The sequence below is a fragment of the Arvicanthis niloticus genome, chromosome 20 (genome assembly GCF_011762505.2).
Source record: "Arvicanthis niloticus isolate mArvNil1 chromosome 20, mArvNil1.pat.X, whole genome shotgun sequence".
In the NCBI taxonomy this organism is placed as follows: Eukaryota; Metazoa; Chordata; class Mammalia; order Rodentia; family Muridae; genus Arvicanthis; species Arvicanthis niloticus.
Window position 1 is genome coordinate 42,242,409 of NC_047677.1, and position 19,260 is coordinate 42,261,668.

Here is a 19,260-nt window from a genome sequence, read left to right on the forward strand (position 1 = left end):
CAAAGGCGCGTGCGCTGCCGCACGGCATCATACCTTATCCCTGAAGCACTGCCTCAAAGCTGCAGGCACTGTTGAACCTGCCTGGGAATCAAGGTATTGGATTAGCCCTGGTTCTCCAGCAGACCGTGCTGTTCTGAGGTAGCTCCCAACCACTGATGGAGCCTGGGTTCAGCTCCAGGTGGTGCCACCATTCCTTCCCTAGGTAGTTGGGGTGTCCCCAGTCCCTTACACAACCCTACCCCCCCCCCCCAACGCCTAGTGATTTTAGTTTTCTCTACTCAGTCACAGGCACCAGCAGCAGCCATGACTTAACTCTGATTGATGTCTGTGGAGGGGTGATTGCATATTGGTGACTTGGTTAGAACCTGTCACATAACAGCCTACTCACATGCAGTGCATGGCTGACCTGTGGATGCTCACATCCACGAATCAGAGGCCTGGAAGCCCCCCCAGAAGGGCTGAGATAGTACTGTCCTGGAAACCTTGTCTGAAGGGACAATGGGGGTGGTGTGGGGTAACATGAGTTAGCTTGGTTGGGGTGAGGTAGTCTGGTGGCCTGGACTTTTCTTAGGTCAGCCCTTTGTGCTGGCAGGATGGCCGCCCCTGTCTGATGGTGTGGTATTAGGTTTGGTTCTGGCTGAGTGATGTAGGGCCAGAGGTACCTGCGGACTGTGACCCACACTGGGGAGGGTTCACACAGTGAGGCAGGAGCCTAGGCAGCCATCCACCCAGATCTCTGCAGCCACTGTTTTCTGGTGGTGTCAGGAAGGGCTAGCCTACGTTAAGAGGAAGGAAACACTGAATGTTCACCCTATTTGACAGAAGCTATAGCCCCTGGCTCTGTATTGAGCACCAAGGAAATGTGTCCTCTTTTGAAAGCTGTGTCTTAGAAAGAAAAAAGAAAAGAAAAGAAAAGAAAGAAAAGAAAAAAAAAAAGCTGTGTCTTACTCCTTTGCTTATTTTCCATATGTTTGACACTTATGCTGCTATCCAGGGCTGCTGCTCCCCAGGGCAGATCCTACCCAGGGTTGCTGCTACCCAGGGATGCTCCTACCCAGGGTTGCTGCTACCCAGGGATGCTCCTACCCAGGGTTGCTGCTACCCAGGGATGCTGTTACCCAGGGTTGCTGCTACCCAGGGATGCTGTTACCCAGGGTTGCTGCTACCCAGGGATGCTGTTACCCAGGGATGCTGCTACCCAGGGATGCTGCTACCCAGGGATGCTGTTACCCAGGGTTGCTGCTACCCAGGGCAGATCCTACCCAGGGCTGCTGCTCCCCAGGGCAGATCCTACCCAGGGTTGCTGCTACCCAGGGATGCTCCTACCCAGGGTTGCTGCTACCCAGGGATGCTGTTACCCAGGGTTGCTGCTACCCAGGGCAGATCCTACCCAGGGTTGCTGCTACCCAGGGATGCTGTTACCCAGGGTTGCTGCTACCCAGGGATGCTCCTACCCAGGGTTGCTGCTACCCAGGGATGCTCCTACCCAGGGATGCTGCTACCCAGGGATGCTGCTACCCAGGGTTGCTGCTACCCAGGGATGCTCCTACCCAGGGTTGCTGCTACCCAGGGATGCTCCTACCCAGGGATGCTCCTACCCAGGGATGCTGCTACCCAGGGATGCTCCTACCCAGGGTTGCTCCTACCCAGGGATGCTCCTACCCAGGGATGCTGCTACCCAGGGATGCTCCTACCCAGGGATGCTCCTACCCAGGGATGCTGCTACCCAGGGATGCTGCTACCCAGGGATGCTGCTACCCAAGGATGCTGTCACCCAGGGTGGTTGCTTTTGTGTTATTCTAATCCACACTACATGATTCTTCCCTTGTGCCCCCATGCAGTATAGCCTTCGCTGCCCCTACTAGGCCCCCGACCCCAGCCTCAGCACCTTCTGACACCAGCTGCTGTTGGCAAAGGCTGGCCTCCCATGTTTCCGTGATGGAGGGCACTAGCTTCTGCTAACCTCCCTTCTGTTCTGGGAGTTCGAGGCTGCTAGCTTTCTTGAGGAAGGGCATTCTGTGGAGGGTCTGATGCTTGATTCTGGGACTTTTCTCTTCCCGTCAGGCCCTGTCTTCCCAGCTACCTCTGTCACTGGATAGAAAGGGGCCTGCTCACCTGTTCCCTCTCATTGCTGTTTCTTCACTGGGTGACCATGATGCCTCTGTTGTGGACAATCAGGATTCTAGGCTGAATTGTAGGGATAGCGGCTTGTGGGTGGTAGTGACTGGTGACCATTCCCTGGGAAATGAGGGCCACAAGGGTAAAGAACCAGCTATGTGAATTCCTAGTGTCACGTGACCTTCAGTGGATGGGTGTGGCAGGTGGGTCACTGATTACTGATTCAGACCTGCCATGGCATCATCCTTTGTCCTGGAACAGAAGGACCACAGGGGCCTGCTGTGGGTACCCTTCCCTGTCTTTCCTTAGCTTACAAAAGTGAATGCCTCTAGCCAGGAACTCTGTGCTGCATGGATAGCGACCAAGCAATGGCTGATAGGTCTGGCTGGAGAAGAGGTATTCAGAGTGGCCAGGGCCCAATCCTCATCTCTGCTCAGGCTCCAGTCTGTGTAGTTCCCTCCTCCTCTCCCCAGGGCTCCATGATACTGGGAGGTAGAGGGGCGTCATCACCACCTGAGGGCCAGGGTACCTGGAAAGGGAGCATCCTTGTCAGAGGGTAGGAGGGATGATGGCTGCAACCAGACGGGTGGGGTGATGGCCCTCCTGTGCCTGACTGCTGACATGCCTGACAAGCTGGCACACTCTAAGCAAAGGCTGGTACAGACATGGTATTGGGTGATCCTAACCTTTGCTGCTCAGTTTGCACTGGGGTCAGGCAAGGCAGGCTGTAGAGAGAGCATGCCTGAAGGTGGAAGCCCCACTAAGGTGCTAAGAAAGGACATTGGTTTGGAGCCTGTGTCCCTGTTGCGGGATGCTACAGATTTGGACACTTTCAGACGGGTCCCACAACCACTTGCCCAGGTGGGAGAGCACACGGGACCTGCTTATGGTCATGAAGAGGGCTTCAGGGAAGAGAAGAACACCTTGTGATCCACCTCTGATGGGCACAGGCCAAGGGGTGGGACTGTTGAGGTCCCCTGCTTTTCAGTGACTGCCCTATGCCACTGGGCCAGTGCAAGGTGGTTGGGGTAGCCAATAGCACTTGGCCTGGTGCTCTAGCTAGTGGATGGCTGAGGCTAGCTCAGCAGCCTCTCTGGGCCTTTGTTTTTCCAGCCTGGAAGTGAGTGTGAAGACTGCCATCCAGCACTCGGGGGCCACTCTGGTCATCTGGGAAGGAACTAGCAGCTGGCTTTCTCTAAAGAAGCTGTTCTTGCTCTGTCTGCCCATCTCCTCTCATCAAGAACCATCTCCTGGCTCAAGACCTTCTGGGCCCATTCTGGGCCTGAGTCTTCCACTCTCTTATTCTCCAATCACCCTGAGTGGCAGTTGGATTGTGTGTGTCTCCTGGGTAGTAAGCGGATGTCCATCCCCAGGACACCTGAAGCTTGTTGGAAACAGTCAACATCGAGGTTTCTGTGTATCCCTCCCCCCCCACAGCCTCACGGGTGGGGCCCATGGAGCTTCTATCCTGGAATAACCTGGACAACCCACAATGGGCACAGCCTAGTTGTGCCTAGGTATAGAACAGCATTCTCTGTGGCTCCAGGACTCCTGTCTTGCTCAGGGCTGGTGGAAAAGCTGGGTCGTGGCAGCTCCTTTCAAGTTGTGCGTGTGTGCATGTGCCTTTAGCTTTCTGGCAGAGGACCTGACACAAGCTGGCTCGGGTGGAGGCAGAGACATGCAGGACCATCCTTTGGTACCATACCTTTGAAATCCTGGATCGCCCTAGCGAGTTGGAACCACATGAAAAGCTGCGGCTCTGATGGAGCCGACTCGGGGTTCTCGAGGCTTCTCCCTCTTGGATTGGTTCCCAGTTGGTAGAACAGCTGGCAGAAATGAGGCTGCTGCACCATCCCGGATGCCCCACTGGCCCTTCCTGGTCCAGCCCAGGCTCCCTTTCCTTGCCGTGCATCAACATGGGTCCTCTGAGCACTGAGTATCCAAGTGTGGTGTGCGAGCGCGTGTGTAAGCAAGCTCTGTGTATGTAAACTGCGTATGTAGGGATGCTGTAGAATGTCCCAGAAAGAACTTGCTCCTCCTTCTGTGTCTCCCGCGTAGGCCTGGGGTTACTCAGCTGTATCTCCTGAGTACTGTGGAAATGAGTCAGAGAAGCAGCAGGCTCATCCTCACCCTCAGTCTGGGACCCTGGGGCCTGGTCCCCAAGGGTAGATGACAGAGATATGGTTGATCAGAGCCAACAGGTCCTCCGGCTGGTGCACCTTCCCTTTATCCTGTTCTCCATGGCACATGCTCAGCCCACTGTGGGGGAGCATGTGGCCCCTTCTTCCCACAAGGGCTGTTGGGATGCAGTTCTGTCACAGCCCCAACCCCAGTCAACAGTGTGGATTAGGGCAAGACAGATATAGCCTTTGTAGCTCAGTCCTGAGCTTGTCTACAATGCCCCCCCCCCCGGGCCTGGTAGGGTGTCTGTCTTCTCTGGGTCTTGGAACTAGGCCCCCAGTGCCCTACAGACTGGTGTTTAGAGACTCTGCCTTTGCAACTAACTGTAGGTGTTCCTCCCGGACCCCTGGCCTCTGTGTGGCCCCTCTGTGACAGTCCATGTGAGTGGACCTTTTGCTAAGATCTTCTGAAGCTTGACCAGAGAAGGGAACCTAAAACCGGTGCTTGACAGCTGAAGGTGGCTGGTGAGGCCTGGTTAAGGGGGAGACTGGAATTCTAGTCAGAAGTCTAAAGTCAGCTTGGCCTGTCCCTGTCTTAGACTTCCTGATCCCCAACTCCATCCCCAGTTCTGTATGTATCTCAACTAACCTCATCCCAAGGCTGCCCTGCCCCATGCTGGGTGGTGTCTGTTGCCACAGGGTGCTGCTGATTTCTGGGCAGGGGCCAGGTGCCGCCGAGTCACCTCCTGGGCATACAGCCTCCCTCCGTACCAGGCCTCATCTGTGCTAGCCCAGGGTCGCCTGTTCCATTGCTTCAGTAAGAGCCACTGTTAGGAGACTCAAGTGCTTTGGGGACAGGGAGGCCTTGAGGGGTCTAGGTACTCCTGTGACGTGGCTTTCCACGCCCCACCCCCGGCCCCTTTTCATACTAGTTTGATTTCCACACTTGCAAATGCTCACTGTGGTGGTTTAAATAGGTTTGGCCCCGTCAGTCACAGATTTCCATTCATTTTCATGACCATCCAGCCATCTCTCCTGTCCTTTCCCACACCTGATTGCATCCCCCATCCCCCTTCCCACCTCCCCTCCCTCCCAGATTCCTCCCTCCATGTGCCTCTTATGACTGTTTTATTCCCCCTTCTAAGTGAGATTCAAGCTTCCTCGCTTAGGTGAGTCTGAACCACCAACCAAAGAACATGCATAGGCTGGACCTAGGCCTCCCACACATATGTAGCAGATATGCAGCTTGCCCTTCTTGTGGGTCCTGAACAATTGGAAGAGGGGGCTGTCCCAAAAGCTAATGCCTGTCTGTGGGATATGTTCTATTAGCTGGGCTGCCTTGTCTGGCTTCAGTGGGAGAGGAAGCGCCTAGCCTCGCAGAGACATGAAGTGTCAGGGTCAGGCGGATTGGGGGGGGGGGAACTCCACCCTCTCAAAAGAGAAGGGGAGGGGAATGGGGGGAAGGATTGAGGGAGGGGTGACTGTGAGTGGGCAGTGAGTGGGATATAAAGTGAGTAAGTTAAAAAGAGGTAAATTTTTAAAAAATAGGTTTGGCTCCTGTAGGCTTCCGAGTTTGAACGCTCCGCCCACAGGGAGTGGCACTGTTAGGAGGTGTGGCCTTGTTGGAGGAAGTGTGTCACTGTGGGGGCGGGCTTTGCGGTCTCCTATGCCTAAACTCTGCCCAGTGTGGAATCAGAGCCTCCTCCTGATTGCCTACAGGAGACCTTCGGATCAAGATGTAGAACTCTCAGCTCCTTCTCCAGCGCCATGTCTGCCTAGATGCTGCCATGCTTCCCGCCATGATGACAACGGACTGAACCTGTGAACCTGTAAGCCAGCCCCAATTAAATGTTGTCCTTCTAAGAGATGCCTTGGTCATGGTGTCTCTTCACAGCAGTGAAACCCCAAGATAGCCACATTCCACACATTAGAATGCTTAATATAATTTCATGTTCACACAACAGCCCAAACACACATGCACGCTCATGTACCTGCATGTGGTCGCACCTTCCCCTGACCATATGGTGGCACTTGTATTCCGCATGTTCATCCTCGTTCTCTGTAGTGTGGCATACACACCAAGCCCACGTGTAGACTGCCACACGTACACAGATAGCCACACGTCCGCATACCTCATACCCGCATGTACAAACACACTGGCACACACCAGCACACACTGGCGCACACCAGCACACACTGGCGCACACCTGCACACACCAGCAAACACCTGCACACACTGGTACATACCAGAACACACCTGCACACATTGGCATACACTTGCACACACCAGCACACACTGGCACACACGTGCACACACTGGCACACACCTGCACAGACTAGCACACACCTACACACACTGGCATACACTTGCACACACCAGCACACACTGGCGCACACGTGCACACACTGGCACACACCTGCACACACCGGCAAACACCTGCACACACTGGTACATACCAGAACACACCTGCACACACCTGCACACATTGGCACACACCTGCACACATTGGCACACACTGGAACACACCTGCACACACCTGCACACATTGGCATACACTGGCACACACTGGCACATCAGCACACCCCTGCACACACTGGCACACACTTGCACATATTGGCCCACACTGGAACACACCTGCACACACCAGCACACATTGGCATACACTGGCACACACTGGCACACACCTGTACATACTGGTCCACACTGGAACACACCTGCACACATTAGCACGCAAACGAATGTGCAGGCCAGTCGCTGCAGGGTGCTTGTTGCCCTGGGTTTCAGTTCCTCTTCTCTGAACCTCTTGCTCTTTCTGCTGGTGGTTGATGCTGAGGAAAACCCGGCTACCTCGGAGACTAAGGAGACCGACCCTTAGTGTGTCAGGCCTGCTGTCCCTAGGGAGTCATGAGGAGGATCAATAAAAAACGGTTAGCCAGGAAAACGGCCCCAGATTCTGTTTTAAGCACAATTCTGTTGCTGCTCTGACATGAGGCCCCTGCTACCCTGTGCTGCCCTTCTGAGGCCCGAGTGCCCTGACATCTTCATGCAGGGCCCAGAGACCCATAGGGAACTATGCTGAGACCTGACCCCCTCCACTCCTGGCCACAGTGACTTCTGATTTCCTACAGGGACCCATAGTGTCCCCCGAAAAGGCTCATTTTCCTGTTGTCGGGTCATATGGCTTTTCTCTGTCCCTGAGAGTGATGGATTGAATATGCTTGGCTCAGGGAGTGGCACTATTAGGAGGTGTAGCCTTGTTGGAGAAGGTGGGTCACTGTGGGTCTTCACCAATCTTTGGCTGCCTGCAGACGCAAGCCTGTGTATATCCAGATGTTGGGTTCCAGGTCCAGCGTAACCCAAGAGTGACCAACATTTGGGACGGATCCCCTTGTGAAACCTGTGGGGAACGGGTGTGGCAGCCCGCTAAAATGGTGCCTAAGCTTATGAATGGCACCCGCCTAAGTTTATGAATGGCACCTGCCGGGTTTTGTGAATGGCGCCTGACTTCCTCACACACTCCGGTTAGAGCCACGTCTGCAGAACTACTGTGCAGACTCGCTGCCTCGCAGAATCAGGCCATTTGACGTGTGCCAATGGTGTGTGCCCACGTGGCAGGCTCTGAGTGACCAGGCATGGGGATAAAAGCAAAAGTGGAACTGGGATCTGGGGCTTTCAGAGAGATATTGTAAAAAGGTTCCTGAGTAAACTGCATTGGGAAGAATCCTGTGTTGTGTCACTCCTTTCTGCGGGTCAGAACGGGTATCGACAAACCAACATATGCCATGTTTTATGTTGTGAAAACAGAGCAGAAGTCAAACCTCGGCCTTTGCAGATATGACCTTGCAGACATTGCTTGGGGGTGTTGAGCTGAGGTCCCTCCCTTCGTCTGTCAGGTGGGAAGCACTCTTCCTGCCTGCATCCTTGTGATGGCAAGATGGAGCTGTCTGAAGGAGATGGGTAAACAAATCCTGCCCTATCTGACTTTGGGTCTTCGCCTTTGCAGATAGCATGGTACCCAGACCAGCTGTGCTGTCTTCTCTGGAGCTCTGCTATGGGTGCCGTACCAGGTTCGGAGTCCTTGTATATAGAGACTTACACCACTCACTCTCCATCTGGAGAATACGAGATCCGTGCCTGATCAGAAGCTGAAGATGTCTTTTGGGTGTGACAAGCCCATCAGGAGCTACAGTCCCTTCGAGCATGCTGGGGGTTTTCAGTGAACACTCACATAAGGGGAGGGGGAGGTCCCGGGGCAGGAGGGCTGATGTAGCAACAGGAACACCCAGAAGGAGGGTCTGCCTGCCTTAGCCAGGTACCCTGCCAGCAATATGGCAGCCAAATTAATAAGGTATCTTGGACGAGGGACACCAGGCTAGATAACACAGAAGAGTCTGGATCTTAACAGAGGAGCAGGTGGGCTTCTGGTGTCGGGAGGAGATACTTCTGGAAGAAGAACAGAGTTTCAAGGAAAGGGCTGGGGAGTTCCCTGCCACCCAGAATTCCAGTTTTACCTTCTGGAAAGTTCATTGTATTGTTATGGGGGAAAGAACAGGGCATGTGGGGAGATTTAGAAGGAGTTACCATGTGGCCCAACTTGAGTGACCAGCACGGGACAGCAGGCCATACAACAAGGTGGCCCTTAGTTATCAGACTATGGACTTGTGATAAGTGAGACCCTCTTGCTGGGTCCCTACAGCAAGCTTACAACATCCAGCCCCTAAGCCGCCCTTCCCCAAGCCTCTCCCAGAAGGGTTGGCAGCTGGTTGATCAGATAGTGTTTCGCTTACCCAGCAGCTCCATGTTTGTGGGCTAGCTTCAAGTATTTTCATGTACCCTCGAGACAATGATTAAAAAGTAATTAACTTAAATTTAGCCTGATTGTCATAAATAAATTAGCCTTATGAGTCACCTGTGATCTGCCAGCCTATACATGTCTGGCTACCAGGTGAATGTCCCTCAGGGGAGCCATGGGGTCCCTGCGCTGCACACCAGGGGACAGTGTCATCCCCATGGGCTTGCATGGTCTGGTCCAGTGCACATGATATGGAAGGTTACTCTGTCTAAAGGCAGCTTCAGCCAGCTGCCCTTCATGTCTGAAGCTGTGGTCAGCACACCTGAAGTTGCCAGCCAGCCAGCCAGAGAGCAGAGCCCTGATGGTTCGTCTCTGTGACCAGCTGTGTATTCTGCCAACCCTGGTGACTGCATACATTGTGTTTGAGTGCTACCTGTCAGACCACAGCGATCACTTGAGGGCTGCCTGAGGCTATCTCGGCTACCTGCAGATGGAGGACCTGAGAGAGGTGGGTGACTCTTGCTCTTGCTTGGTGGGACAGGGATTTCCAGGGCACCAGAAGTTGGTGGATCTTTTAACTGGGAGCAAAAGAGCACTTGTGGCTGTACTGGGCTCCTGGGACTCCCAAGGGCTATAGCCGCTGTCTTCCCTGCTGAAGTGTCTCCCTTCACGGAGGTCCTGTGGTCGGCCATGTGTTTCTGTCGATCTCAGCTTGTCCTTGTGGGTCTTGAACTTGCATCACGATACTTCCGGACAGTTTGAGGACAGACTCAGGAGATAGGTCCTCTCCTATGCTTCTCTGTCTCCCTCCCTCTGGGACTCCCTTGATGTGCCCTCTGGGGTCACCTCCCTTTTTCATGTATTTCTCATTCCTTTGTCACCCCTGAACCTTTCTGGATATGTTTGTTCAGTTCTCCTCTCCTCTCCACGGGAACGACTTCATTTTGTTGGTCTTGACTTAGATCTGTTAAATCCATCCAGCCACAGTGGTTATATAGAACATGGAACAGTGGTCCCCAGAGATGTCCACACCCTGACCTGGGCTCTATGATCAGGCCATGCTGGTGTGATCAGGGTGCTGAGATGGGAGGCTTGCCTTTAGTAGGAGAGCCAGAGACATGCAGGAGAGCAAGGAGCACGGGCAGAATCGGGGACCTGCTTAGGGATCGGTTCTTCCTCAAGACATAGAATACACCGGCAAAGCCTACACTGGGCAGCTGTGGAGCCGAGATTCTCAACCCGTGGAAACACAGAGACCGTTTCTGGAAAATGTCTTTGCCTCCAATTCCCCTCTGTAGGGATAACACAGAGAGATGTGTTCTGTCCTGAGAAGGTATCTGGGGAGTCGCTAGGGGTCGTGCAGGTCCTGGACCTGGAACATTACTGTCTTCCCTTTTACATGCTGGATAGTGGAACTCAAGAGGCAAGGTAGTACTGGGTTGGAGCCCAGAGCCAGCAAAAGGTCACGTGCTCTGTCTGCTTCCTGATTACAGGAAGTGCAGAGCCATACTGTCTACTAGAGCTATGGTTCTCAACCTATGGGCCACGACCCCTTTGGGGGGCTCAAAAGACCCTTACACAGGGGGTCATATATCAGACATTCTGCGAATCATATGTTTATATTACTATTCATAACAGTGGCAAAATTACAGTTAGGAAGTAGCAACAAAAATAATTTTACGGCTGGGAGTGGGGTGCCACCACAACATGAGGAACTGTATTAAAGGGTCACAGCATTAGGAAGGTTGGGAACCACTGCTGTAGACAAACACTCCATCTCCTGTCTCTGAGTCTGCGGCTGTGTCAGTAGCACCAAGCAAACCGCACGGCTGTGATTTTAATCACACCATTCTGATGTCGTATTTGAAGTGCGTGGACACTTCTCGATTTCTTAACTCCTGCCTCAGAGTTTTACACTGCTACCCAGACCCTCCACAGCCAAGCCTTACAGGTCCTGTTTTCCCGAGCTGGTTCAGCTCCTATTTGGGTGGTTTTGTGTCCTTGTGTTCTTGGCGAACTTTGAACTTGCCAAATATTTTCTGAAGAATTAGTCATAAAAATAGCAACACTTAGATAACGTTATTTCTCCCAGATAGGATTATTTTTTTAAAAAAAATTACTTCTAGCTTTATGTGGGTAGCTCATACCTATATTTCCAGTCTGCAGGAGACTGAGGCAGGAGGATTGCTATCAAGTTGAGGCTAGCCTGGGCCCAGAATGAGAACCCGTCTCAATAAAACCACCACCACCACCACCACCACCACCACCACCACCACCACCATCACCATCACCATCATCACCATCATCATCATCACCACAACAATAATAAATGAAATAATAAAAGTAAATATCCCTGGCTTCTGCTAGGTGTCTGCATGCCCTAGCATTTGGAGATACTTTCTGGTCTTGTTAAATCCCAGGCTACCTGGCTCTTGGATTGCAGGTGCGTAGGGCTTGCTGGCTCTTCCCACCCTGCCCTGAGCCTCATCCTTCCCAGGTCTGCTGTCAAGCAGAGGTCCTGTTCAGGAAGTCTACCCCACAGGGTAGACTCTAGCTCCTGCTAGCCAGGTCTGGGGAGATGAAGCTCAGACAGTGCTCCCGGTCAGACCTGCAGGTGCTCCGCATCGGTGGCTTTGATGCTGCTTGGGTCTTTACGTACAGTTTTGTGTCATACGTACAGCTCGTTTGGATGGCACTAACGAATTTCAAAAGTGTCCTCTACCTGTGGACAACCGTCGTGTGCTCAGGAGAGGTTCTCTGATTCGGCTCACTGTGGGCATGCAGGGGCTGCGTCTTCTCCCAGGGCTGCAGGCGTTGGGCCTCCGTGTGCATTTCTTCCCTGAGAACTCGCTGCACAGTGACAGCGGGGACGGACGCATAAGTAAATGCTGACCCTTGCAGAGGCCGGCATTCCTCATTCTCACAGCCTGGCAGGGTAGCTGCGGGGGGTGGGGGGGGGTGGGGGGGGGTGGGGGGGTGGGAAGGGAAGGGAGGAGAGGGGGATGGTAAGCACGTGGGATCTGGGGTCAGGTAGAACTGGCTGTGATCTGTATTAGCCATGTGGGCGGCGCTCGGAGTCCTGTCCTGCAGGAGGCCTGAGGTCTGCGTGCACGAGGCTTGTCCTGGGTGACGGGGACCGAGAGCCCACAGGCCTCAAAAGCAGCCCACGGGACAGGACGGGACGGGACGGGACACAGGGCTCAGGGTGCAGGGTGCGGGGTGCGGGGCACGACGCCTCCCAGAATCTCTGCTTTCATCTTTTATGGGCAGAGATGCAGGTTGAGACCGGTCGCCAGCCGCCTCATTAGCAACCACACCACTGGCGTCACCTCGCAAAGCCGGGAGTCACACTCGGAACGTGTCCAGCTTCCTCCCCTTCAGCCACCTGGAGATGCAATCAGTCACTCGTCTGGTGAGATCCCATCTCCTCGTCTGGGGGGCTCCCCGAATTAATTACCTGTGGGGAGGTGACTCACAAGGCCTGGGGTCTAATGAGGCCACGGCCCTGCTGCTTAAACGGCCCACATACCACACACATGCAGACACGCACAGCCCCACACTCATGTCTATGTGGACGTGTATGAGTGAGCACACATGCAACACACGTGTATTCATACACAGGCTTATAGTCAACAAACATGCAGGCATGTATACATACACATGCTCACAGTCACATAATAGATATGTACGTAAGTATACACACCTATATACGTGTATATACACTGCACACTCAAAAACATTTAGACATGTACACACACCCACACACATGGAGCCACGATGCACACACGCGCACACACACTCTTACACACACATATGTACACTCACACATATAGATAAGTACATGCATGTAACACAACACACATAGTCATGCACAGACATACACGCAATACATATAGACACATATAGACACATGCCACATATAGTCCTGTGTCTGTTCTCAGGCACACACATACCTCCACACATACAGGCTTGTACACACACATGCACACTCATATATGCCTATACATCATGCGTGCCCATTTACAGAGATACAGGCACTCACCCACACACGCAGACTTGCACATACCAAGCACACTCATGCACTGACAGACATGTGCATGCACACACTGTACATACGTGTAGACGTACACAGTTACCCACATGTACGTGGGCACACACGCTTTGCAGCCCCTGCATGGTGGTGCCACATGGAATGCCTGTCTCCTTCTTTACATCTTCATGCGACAATTAAGTGGGACAGTTGAAGACTTCTCATTTTTTTCTTAGTCTCTTATCTCAGCACTTGCCAGGCACCAGGCCCTGCGCTTGGTGCCACGAGAGTGATAAACACCCTTGGGGTTGGGAGGGGACATAAACCAGGGAAGAAGATGAAGGACCATGCAAGGAAAGAGTCTGAGGGGTCAACAGGCAGAGGATAGAAGGGCTTGGGTGTGTAGGGAGGTATGGGGTGTAGGGGTGTGTGTGTGTGGAAGGGTATGGGGTATAGGGGTGTGGGGGGAGTATATGGGGTGTAGGGGTGTGGGGGGAGGGTATGGGGTGTAGGGGTGTGTGGGGGAAGGTATGGGGTGTAGGGGTGTGTTTGGGGAAGGGTATGGGGTGTAGGTATGTGGGGGTATGGGGTATAGGGGTGTGTAGGGGTATGGGGTATAGGGGTATTGTAGGGGGTATGGGGTGTAGGGGTGTGTGTGGGAAGGTATGGGGTGTAGGGGTGTGTTTGGGGAAGGGTATGGGGTATAGGGGTGTGTAGGGGTATGGGGTATAGGGGTATTGTAGGGGGTATGGGGTGTAGGGGTGTGTAGGGGTATGGGGTATAGGGGTATTGTAGGGGGTATGGGGTATAGGGGTATTGTAGGAGGTATGGGATATAGGGATGGGTGGGGCAGCATAGTGTTGGAGCCAGAGGGCTGAACAGGGCAGGTGGATAAAGACTACCCTAAGCGGTCGGGGAAGAGGCCTCCGGCAGGGGAGCTCCCAGGGAAAGCTGCAGGCCAGGGCTGGATGAATGTCCTACAGAGTCACGTGGAGAGTTTGGACATCACTCTGTGGACCGCAGACACTCTCATTTGGACTTGTTGAAGCTGGGTGGTTGAGCTGGTGAGTGGAGGTCAGAGGCTGGTAGCCGGGGTGCTGGGAATGTGGTGAGGTCGGAAGGGTTCAGTGCAACTGGCAGGCTGCTGGCTGGGGTCGGAGGAGGTGGTCCTGTCACCTGGGAGATACTTGCTTGTTAGGGACCCAACACCTATTTCTCCTAATCTGTTCTCTGCAGCTGAAGGGCCTGAGCCTGTGTCTCTACACATCACACCGAGAGCATAGAACATGTATGTGTAGGATCCTGAGGTGCGGGGCAACTGCAGGGTGCAGGGCAGATTCCAGGCAGAACGTTTGCGTGGGTGAGTTTGCCTTGCAGAGGACCTGGCACACACGGGGGGGGGGGCATTCCTGGGTTTGATGCTCACTGTAATTGGCACCAAAAGTTTCCGGTGAATTCCAGGTAGGCTCCCTGCCAGGCTCTACCCCCGCTGTGCTGTATTCTGTGCCTGGGCCAGTGTGAGCCAGAAGGAACAGCACAGGTTGGTTTGACTCCAGCGATTTGGTCATCTCTCTGGTCTCGACAGTCATTTCAGTCCGTGCCCCTTTGCAACCAGCTGTTCCGTGTGTGCTTGGCTCAGCTGTCTGTATACACACCTGGAGTGTGAGTCTACTGTTTACAAAACCCACACAGCCACAGCGGATGGAGGGATCAATTTGCTTTAGTGGAATCCTCCGGTATTGGGGCAAGTAGTCAGAGAGCAGTGTGTGCCACTTTATGAACAATAGTGTGTGTGTGTGTGTGTAGATGTAGGTGAAGCATCGAGTGTGAGCCTAAACCAATGCCAAGCTGTCTCAGTTGTGTCCCCCAAGTTGCAAACAACTAGACCTGTAACGGGCCAGGGTTAAAAGCATCTGGGCTGGCCCTCGAAGCTGGCCTGGTTCCTCACAGGCTGTTGGGTGATTGAGAAGTCTGACTTCCCACTGCTAGGTCCCCTTAGAATCAGTAGAACTGGGGCTTGTCCCCTATACTCTGTCAGGAATCCTGAGGATGCAGGGACTCAGCAAGGCTGCTTGAAAGCTTTGAGTGGGTCTGAGATCTGGGGAGGTCCCCCTCTCCTGGTACCTATGGCTTCTCAGCAGCAAAGGGGACATCCATCCATCCATCCATCCATCCATCCACCTTATATGTTCACTCTGTTCAACCTCCCTGTGGGTCAAAGTGAGACCAAGGCACATGACTTGGAAGAGCTCTGCTAAAATTCTTCTGACCACAGGCAGAGAAGAACTCTCTGTCTTCTCGGCACAGCCTCGGAGGACTCCGCTGACAGCCTAAGGGGTAGTTTTGCTCCTCCTGTGGTGATCCATGTGGTCTGAGGACGTTGAGGGTACATTCCCTCAGGCTGTGGAGGCGGCTCACGGTGACTGATGGGTTGGGTGCAGACATCAAGGGAGGCTGGCCCAGTGTTGGCCGCAGGACCAGCGTGGGTTGACTGTGGGGTCAGGGCCAGTGTCTGTTGGTTTTAGAGACTGAAGAAGATGATGCCTGGCAAAAGAACCAGGGATAGCCATCCTTCCTGGGGTACCTTGCCTCAAATGTGGCAGTTATCTGAGCCAGCTGGGTGAGGGTGGCTCGGGAGGAGGTCTGGGCCTTCTTCCAGGTTCAGGAGCTCGGGCTGCATGAATGGCTGCAGGGCTCAGCTTTGGAGCCCCACCCAGAGATCTCAGTTCATCCAACTCCGTGCAAATTTATGAACAACCGGCAGGTCTTCTCCCGGCCGCCCAACACATAGATGAGAGAAGCTCACGATGTCAGCATCACCAAGCAACCAGGTCAACGGGACCATGAGAGGCTACTGGGTCGAAACAAGGGTCTGCAAGTCTCTGTGAGAAATTGCTACTCCAGTCTGACTGAGATCAGGTTTTGAGAGACTCCGTGTTATGTAAAACTGCATTTTTATCAGGTTGTGCCTTGCCCCGAGAGACTTCATTTTACAGGTAGCTTTTGAATTATTTTGGGGCAGAGGATGAATGTGCACCTGGGTGCATGTGTGCATGGCAGCATCCATCCAACCACTCAAGATGTTAGGACACTCTCTCTACCTTGCTCTTTGTATCTGTGCCTGAAAACTAAGAGTGTCACCCTATACATTTGTCAAAGAAAACCAGGACTACAGCAACACATGGGTACACTAAGATCACACCAGAAAATACAGGTCCAAGAACATGTCCACATCAGACAAAAGGGTATCATCTACCAAGAGGAGGGTATCTAATATGTGATGGCCACAGACTCGGCTATCTGTCACCTGACTGCTGATGCTATGCATCAAGGGACAGACAGGCAGAAAACTCCTTTTTTTTTTTTTTTTTTTTTTTTTTGGTTTTTCGAGACCTCGAACTCAGAAATCCACCTGCCTCTGCCTCCCGAGTGCTGGGATTAAAGGCATGCGCCACCACTGCCCGGCTAGGCAGAGAACTCCTAACTGTCCCATGGCTTGCGGCTCAACTCAGTTCTCTCTGTTGCCGTGGCCTACTTGAATTTCTGTCTTGGCCTTCCATCTCTTTGTCGGTCTGGACCTACCGTCTGTCTGTCCATCTAGACCCAGTCTTGCCCATCACCTCTACAGCCTCTGTTCTGTACCCTTTTTGTCTGCAGCTCTGCTCTGCTTGCAGCAGGCTTCTAAAAAGGCTGAATATCTGACCCTTGAAGAGACTCTTTCCCAGCCAGGCAGCCTCCCACTTCCCCTCCTTTAGGCTTCCTTGGGTTCTGCTATGATCTCTTTCTCCTTTATAGTCATATCTGCCTATAACAACAGATAACAGAGATATAGAATAGAGAGATAAATACAGAGAAAAAAGTAGAGATACTGGTCCTAGCTAGCTTTCACTTTCAACTTGACAAAGCCTCGGGCCACAACAGAAGGGAATCTCAGTGGAGGGGCCGTCCGATCAGGTTAGTTTGCAGGCATGTCCGTAGGGGATGTTGTCTTGGTTGTTAATTGTTATGGGGAGCACAGTCCACTGTGGGCGGCACAATTCCCTGGGCAAGTGATTCTAGGTTGTATAAAAAATGCTAGTTGAGTATCAGCCTGAGGCTGAGCCCACAAACAGTGTTCCTTAAGGCTTCTGCCTTTAAGCCTTGGCTTGGCTTCCTTCAGTAATGGACCATAACCTAGAAATGTAAGCAAAAAAGACAAAAACAAAACCAACAACAACAACAACAAACCACTTTTCCTCCCTAAAGGTTTATTGTTTGTTTGTTTTAAAATATTTATTTATTTTATGTGAGTATATCATAGCTGAATTCAGACATACCAGACAAGGTCATCGGATCCCATTACAGATGGTTGTGAGCCACCAATTGGTTGCTGGGAATTGAACTCAGGACCTCTAGAAGAGCAGTCAGTGCCCTTAACTACTGAGCCATCTCTCCAGTCTATTTGTTTAATTTTTTAAAGATAGGATTCCTCTGTGTTAGCCCTGGCTGTCCTGGAGCTCTCTTTGTAGACCAAGCTGGCCTTGAACAGAGATCCACCTGCCTCTGCTTCTCAAGTGTTGGGATTAAATGCCTGGCTTGGTCAGGTTTTAAAAAATGTTTTATTGGGGCTTGATATCTATATATATCAAAAACAAATCTATCTATCTATCTATCTATCTATTCCTCTATCTATCTATCTATCTATCTATCTATCTATCTATCTATCTAGATCGTTGTGTGCACCTGCCATGCATGGTGCATGTGTGTAGAAATCACAGAACAACTTTGTGGAATCTGTTTCTCTCCCTCCACAGTTCCATGGGTTTCGGGGATTCAAACTCAGGTTATTAGGATTGTGCAGCAAGCACCTCTAACCCACGGAGCCACCCCTCCAGCCTGTTAGTCAAGAGTATTTTATTACCGTGTGATGTTTAATGTGTAAGCTGAGGGTTAATATTAGTAATTAAGATCTAAATCAAAGAACCCGTGTTTGCTTACTTGCGACTACTTGGCAAATTGCTGCCAGGGAAACCTCTGTACCTGGTAGATTTATCATCGTTAATACATTCTGACATCTTGGAAAGACACGTGTGCTTGTCTGTGGTTCTGACAGAGCCGGCCTAGGACAAGCTCGCTCCAGAGCGATGGTCCCAAACTCTGACTTTGGGCTCACATTCACAGGTCTTGTGGAAGCTGCCCTTCTTTGAGTCTCTGTGGGGGCAGAGCACTTTGGACTTAATCACCTTCTATTATCACAAAATACCCGAGAAAACAAAGGCAGGTCATGTGCAGTTCTAGCTTTAAACGGGTGGATGTTTAGTGTCTCTGTTTAGGATTCCCGGAGACAGGACACAGTGTTGTTGAGGTGTCCCTGTATCTCCAACTGGATTTCACAGTACTTTTTCTTCACCGTGATCAGGATGCTGGGTGGGTTGTATGGACAACCTCAGGAGTCCAGGTATAATGTCAGGGGAATCTTGGGCTGGGGAGGGGTCTCTTACCTTACCCTGTCCCAGACACCTTCTGTTATTAGTAGATCTGTGACTACTGGCCCTCACTTCCTTGTGCTCAAGGGTCAAGGCTACACAATCAAGATTATAGTTTTCTTTCTGTGGCAGTTTCTGACTTTCTCAGCAGCCTTGGGAGCCAGAGCCTTCCTTATCCAGGTTTCCTAATGTGCCCAGCTCAGCAGGGATGACCTCTTAGAGACCCAGCTCCAGCTCTGGCATGGCTTCCTCAGCTGGGTGCATCAGCTGGCTTGTTGCATCAAAGATGCCAAGTCACTCTGGTCCCAGGGCTGGGTGGGGCCCGGGCATCTGCATTTCTGATGAGCTTCCAGGTGCTGCCCCTGGGGCTGGCCCAAAGCCTTGGGAGGCTCTGCCCCAGCAGTTTCCAGTCTTGGCACCAGGCAGAAGCACCTGCTGGCGCTTAGAAGAATTGTCTGGGGCTGGAGTCTGACTCAGGTGTGACTGGCATGCCGGAGACTAGCCAGCCCCCATTATACCAGACGTCTGTGTTTCTGCTGCCTGGACAGACAGCCTTTAGGCTGGAACCCTTAGGGCTCTGCAGAGTCTGAGTTTTACTCTGCAAAGTCCTCTTAAAAATTGAATTAATTAATTAATTTAAAAGTGTATGTGAATGGTTTTGTCTTTATATATGTATGTGTACCACATGCTTGTCTGATGCCCAGGGAGGTCAGACGGTGGCACTGGATCCCCTG